Source organism: Colobus angolensis, unplaced genomic scaffold, assembly GCF_000951035.1.
Source record: "Colobus angolensis palliatus isolate OR3802 unplaced genomic scaffold, Cang.pa_1.0 Scaffold224, whole genome shotgun sequence".
Taxonomy (NCBI): Eukaryota; Metazoa; Chordata; class Mammalia; order Primates; family Cercopithecidae; genus Colobus; species Colobus angolensis.
In genome coordinates, this window is record NW_012115422.1 from 1,409,853 (window position 1) to 1,416,278 (window position 6,426).

Here is a 6,426-nt window from a genome sequence, read left to right on the forward strand (position 1 = left end):
TTTTTTTTTTTTGATATTTTTTGTAGAGATTGGGTCCCACTATGTTGCCCAGGCTAGTCTCAAACTCCTGGACTCAAGCAATTCTCAGCCTTCTGAAGTGCTGGGATTATAGGCATGAGCCATAGCACCTGGCTGCTTTTATTATTTTTAAGGAATATATAATAATTGTACATATTTATGGGATACAGTGTGATATTTCCCTCCCTCCCTCCCTCCCTTCCTTCCTCTTTCCTTGTTCCGCTTCCTTTTCCTTTCTCTTTTCTTTTGACAGGGTCTCACTCTGTTGCCCAGGATGGAGTGCAGTGGTGTAATCACGGTTCTACTTCCCTAGGCTTGAGGGATCCACCTCAGTCTCTCGAGTAGCTGGGACTACAAGCATGCACCATGACGTCCAGCTACTTTTTGTATTTTGTGTACAGACAGGGTTTTGCCATACTGCCCAGACTGTTCTTGAACTCCTGGGCTCAAGCCATCCTCTCACCTTGGCCTCCCAAAGTGCTGGGGTTACAGGAGTGAGCCACCACACCCAGTCTTGCTTAGACTTCCTTCTAGGTTTTATCCTCTTCTCAGCCAAAGCAAGGGATGCAAAACTACTGGGCAAAAGAGTTCCAACTTCATTTATGTGGAAGTGAACCAGATATAGGTATTAGACCAGGAAATATCACTTCTTAGGTTCTACAATAATAACTTCTACTTTTCCAACAAGAACAAAACCTCCCACTTCTTAATGCTAAGAATCATGTTTTTTTTTTTTTTTAATTTTGAAGACATAAAAAGCTAATTATGTATATGAATTTTAAAATGTCACATTGTGGCCAGGCATGACGGCTCATACCTGTAATCTCAGCCCTTTGGGAGGTGAGGGGAGAGGATCGCTTGAGTCCAGGAATTCGAGACCAAAGGGAGACCCCATCTCCACAAAAAACAAAACAAAACAAGGCATGGTGGTGCACACCGTAATCCCAGCTTACTTGGGAGGCTAACATAGGAGGATCATTTGGGCCTGGGAAGTCAAAGCTGCAGCAAACTGATGGCACCACTGTACTCCAGACTAGGTGACAGAGTGAGAACCTGTCTCAAAAGAAAAACAAAAAAAAGTCATCTTATATATATCACTTACCGTGAAGGACCACTCTTAGGATCAAATTTGTTTCCTAGCATCTTCAGAAACCAGATGTCCTCTGCAAAACAAAGATCTGTTTGGCTTTCATGAAAAATCCACTCAAATCTTACAGAGTGGAAGAAATAAACCATCCTTTAACAAACATTGACAACCTACTATACAAGAATCTACTGTTTTGAGAAAATACAAAAAGGATTTTTTAAAAAGTGATTGTCTTGAAAGAGCTTACAATCTAACAAGGGAGATGCCTGCAAGTGACTGCAATACAAGACAGGGTGAATTTCAAGCCACAGGTGAAGCCCAGAACAACGGCAACGGAAACTAAGAGAAGGCAGAATCAGCAAATGGAGAAGAGAACATTTTGGCTCTTGTTAAGAAGCATGTTCTTACAACGTGAACCATGCTTATCGAAGCTCCTAAACTAGTGAAATTTGTAGGTAATGTGTCTCCCACTAATTTTAGCAACATTCTTCTTTTACTGAGTAATAGCAAAGTCTATTATTTCAACTTTTCAGCAAGTAATCATGACCAGTCTGAAGATTCTTATAGGCTTCAACATGCAAATGAAAAGAAGGGGCAATGCAACAGCATATGACAGGAAAGTGCAGTTTAGCTGGAACCTAGTACATGAAAAGTAGTGCATAATAGGGCTGATGGTGAAATTCAAGGTTAAAGGTGCGATACTTGGAATCAGACTATTCCACGTTTGAATAATAATAGCTCTGTCACTAACTGTGGGACCTTGGGCAAATTACTTAACTTCTCTAAGCCTCAGGTTCCACATAAACAAACAGAACTTACCTCTCAGGGTAAGTGAACACCAAATGACTCAAATAACATATAGTAAGTGATAATATTAAAGAAAGGGAAAGAGGGAGAGAGAATAAAAGGAAGAAAGAAAGGAAAAAAAGATATTTTTAAATGTTTGGGCCAGATCATAGAAAGTTTTGAAGAATTTCCTTCACTTAAATTAATATAATAGAGAGAGAAAAGGAAATTAAAAGAAGAAATTTAGTTATGCTGGAAAGATGGATTGTTATTAGAAGAAAAATACATATACCCATAGTAAGCGATGCTAAAATGTTACATATCAACATGTTCCTTCAATGTGAACCCTGTTTATCAAAAATTGTAGCTAATTGTATCTCCTGTTTAGCTAAATTTTTATTTTATTGACTATTAGCATAGTCTATTATTTTTGACTTCTCAACCAATATCTGTGACCCGCAGTCTCTGTAATGCTGAGCATGCTTCCTAGGACTCAAAAGTTTCTGATCCCCGGCCACAAGAAGAAGCAGTGGTACCCTCACCCCACGGCTTAGGTGCTATAGTTGTGACCAAAGCAGCTTGGCCTGGGGCCACGTGTTATTAGGTGTTTTACATCAGGCATCTCATGCAATCTAATCCATTGTCATCTCTACACTGATGATGGCCACTGTGTGACTGCCACAACACGTTAACCTGGTATTTCCCAGTGTCAAAGGGCCAGGAAAGTGACGTCCTGTTTTTGCTTCCTCATCCTTTATCTGTCCGGACAACCTCAACAGAGTAAGTTTTACTGGGTAAGCAGATACTGCAGGCTGGCAGCCCCTCAATACTAAGATTCTTTTCAGTGAGATCTCTCCTTGGGGGCTGGTAATATATGAGATGACTGACATGAAACACTTGGTAAACTACAGACAGCTAAGGGGTTATTGTTCTATGTTAATTTACACCAAAAGTAGTTCCTGTGTTTAGGCTTTTTTGGTATTTACCTACAGAGAAAGGAATACCAACAGTATTTTGTTCAGGCTAACACTGATAAAAGTAATGCTAATGCTAATAATAACAATACCCCACAAATACTGAGCAGTGACACTGTCCCAGACAATCTGCTAAGTAATTCACATGCATCACCTCATCTGACCCTTAGAACAATCCTTTTACGGAAGCATTGTTACTCTTAATTCAAAATTAAAGATACAGAGCCAGGCCCGGTGGCTCATGGCTGTAATCCCAGCACTTTGGGAGGCCAAGGTGGGCCGATCATGAGGTCTAGAGTTTGAGACCAGCCTGACCAACATGGTGAAACACCATCTCTACTAAAAGTACAAAAATTAGCCAGGGGTGGTGGCGCACTCCTGTAATCCCAGCTACTCAGGAGGCTGAAGCAGAAGAATCACTTGAACCTGGAAGGAAAAGGTTGCAGTGAGCCAAGATCACACCACTGCACTCCAGCCTGGGTGACAGAGCAAGAATTTGTCTCAAAAAAAAAAAAAAAAAAAGTGAAGATAGAAAGAATTTGTAAAGGACAGTGTTGGGACTGGCCCATGCTTTACCCATTAGGAAACTCTGCCCTCTAGTAGCACGTCAGTATCACCTGGGGAAGCTTTCAAAAAACGGATTCCTGGGCCTTACCGCAGACTTATTTGTGTGTGTGTGCGTGTGTGTGTGTGCGTGTGTGTGTGTGCGTGATTTTACTAGGTTCTTTTTTTTTTCTTTTTCTTTTATTATTATACTTTAAGTTCTAGGGTACATGTGCACAACATGCAGGTTTGTTACATATGTATGCATCTGCCATGTTGGTGTGCTGCACCCATTAATTTGTCATTTACATTAAGTATATCTCCTAATGCTATCCCTCCCCCCTCCCCACACCCCACGACAGGCCCCAGTGTGTGATGTTCCCCAAACTGTGTCCAAGTGTTCTCATTGTTCAATTCCCACCTATGAGTGAGAACATGTATCACAGACTTATAGAATCACACCTTTATAAGCTTCTTGTCATACCCATGGCTAAGGATTAGCACACTAGTTAAAGCGTATTAAGCAGAATAGCATCACTCAACTAACTGAAGATATTCTGGGGGCTTTGGTACACCTGGAGTTTTCATTACTCAAAACTATACAAGGGACAGACTTAAGTCATTTTGACCTGACCATAATACCTACAGAGTAAGGAACAAATGACAAATGTCCACCCTAGCAAACAAGAGTTAGAGCTGAGTGAGGAAGTACTCATCTGTCACAGGGAGGTGAAGCCTAAATTGTTCCTCAATTGGAGCAGAGATGGTGGCACATTATATGAATGTGCTTATTAATCTCCCGACGCCTGGCACACAGTAAACACATATTTGTTAAGTGGACAAAGGAATGAGGGACTGCCTCCATCCAGCTGGACTCCTCTGAATTCCCTGTATTTAGTCTGTACCTTTTTCACCTTATTTATTCTGCCTGCATACCTGCTGTTTGAAATCGTGTCTCATCTCTACCAGAAAGTAAGCATTCAGGCGCAGACTTCGTCTCTTTCTGAGCTACATATTCCTTTCTACCCTTACCTAGCATAGAGTATAACTACAACCTCTAGCAGGGAACCACAATGCTCAATGAGTATCTGGCTTGATTCCAACCGTGACCTGATTCGATGTGGGTCCCTGCTAGCCACAAAGGATAAACAAGCCCACCAAGCCTTCAAGAACCATGGTATAATTGTGGATTGCTGGGAGACAGCAGCAGAGAGAGCTCTGTGTGGAAACCATTAAGAATTCAGCAGACCACACTGAAGGGAAGGCTTCAGGAAGACCACAGCCCTGGGAGGTAAAATGCCAAATATCAGATGCTTAAAAGTAAAGGGGTTACAGCAACAAATAAAAGGCACTTTTGTTTCATTTATTCTCTCAGTATGTGTCGTGGAAATCACCCATGTTCCTAAAATTACAACCATAATTAGGAATACCTTGAAATAGCAAAGACAATGATACAGACCCAGTAATGAATACTGTCTGCTAAAAGGGTCTCATGTCTGGTCATAGCACCTGAGACAGTAAATGTACAAGGTCAGGGCATACTACCCTCTCTTCATCACCCACCTTTCTGCTCATTATAGCTTTTGTGTCTTAGTGCTACACACCGCATGGTATCTGGATGGCCCTTGCATCATACTGCTTTTTGCTGCTTCCTTCACACCCCATTATCCTACTCGATCCTCATACCCTGTAGTGGATGTAGAGCAAAGATTATCAAGCCCATTTCTTGGATGAGACAAGTGAGGCTCAAACTGCAATGATATGCCTAAGGGCACCAGAAAGTGGCTGAACACACCACAATCTGTAAAATGAACAAAACAGAAGGAGGCATGAATCCCCACAGGTAGAAATAATCTCATTCTCTTTAAATATCCCAGAATTTGATCTTACCTTGCTTACAAATCTCTTTGCACTACGTCACACAACCTAAAAGAGTTGATGTGTTTTCATGGAGCCAAAGTTATGGCAGGGGTTGGGTAAGTCCCAGGGAGGAAGACAATATCTCTGAACTGGTTTCACAACATCTGCAGAGTTTAGTTTGAACATTTCCATTCAACAGGTAATGGGCTCTCACGGGTGGCTGGGGATATGCAGACTATAGCACCTCCAGGTTCCTGGGAAACTCAGCCTTGTAGGGCTGACAGGCAGGTAGACATACACAGTCACAGTAGAAGGCAGTGTTGTGTGCAGTGGAAAGGGATTAATAGGCAGAGTGCTGATAGCCTATCAAGGGTTTTCTCACCTCAAGAACTTAAAAGGTGATTTACAAACTGTAGTAGAACATTTCTTGGAGTTATTTTATCCATTACAAAAATAAGCATTTTTGAAGATGGAAAAATCTACCAACGACTGAAAATCAAGCTACAGTATTGTTTTGACATTGCTTTGGGAAGCTGGCAAAAGAAAACCCACCCAGCGTGGAATCTGTTCACGGGCTCTGCGGCTGCACCCGACTGGAGTCTGGGGCTACACGCAGCCAGGGATGGAGGAATGGGAGTAGGGTGGGGTCCAGAGAAGATCCAGCGGGCAGGATGGACACACGCTTTTCAGTAAAAGGGACCAAGTCCACTTGGTCACTGAGCCAACTTGAGAGCTTCCCAGAGAACTCAATAAGGCCAGGGGCCCGTGGCTGAAGAAGGAATATTCCATCGGGATTTAAGTAGGACCAGAAGACCTCGCCAGGCTCAGTTCCTCATACAGCCACACCCTTTGTTAACCGCGAAGAGCTCAAAGTCTAACCAACCACCAGTGGTCTGATTTACAGCTCTTTGCGATTAACAAAGGCTCACAGCGACTGGGTCAGCTGCTTTCCCTTACACTCGCAACGCTAACAGTTCTTTCTTTAAAAAGAAAAGTATGCATAGTAGAAAAAGGTAGGGGACGCGAGACTGAAGTGAAGCTGTCTGGAGAGTTCGAGGGAAGCACTCCCCCAACCCCCGTCCCCACTCCGGGCGAAAAGCACTGACGGGGACTGGAAGTGTCTCCAAGGTCTATGCCGACCTGGAGCGAGCTGGCCGC

At 42.7% G+C, this 6,426-nt stretch overlaps 1 protein-coding gene across 2 annotated transcripts in view; it reads right to left on the reverse strand.

Moving 5' to 3' along the window:
• Positions 1-6,426, reverse strand: part of WIPF1 (WAS/WASL interacting protein family, member 1) — a 119,543-nt gene that overhangs the window by 112,454 nt on the left and 663 nt on the right. The gene's annotated exons all lie outside the window — the stretch shown is intronic.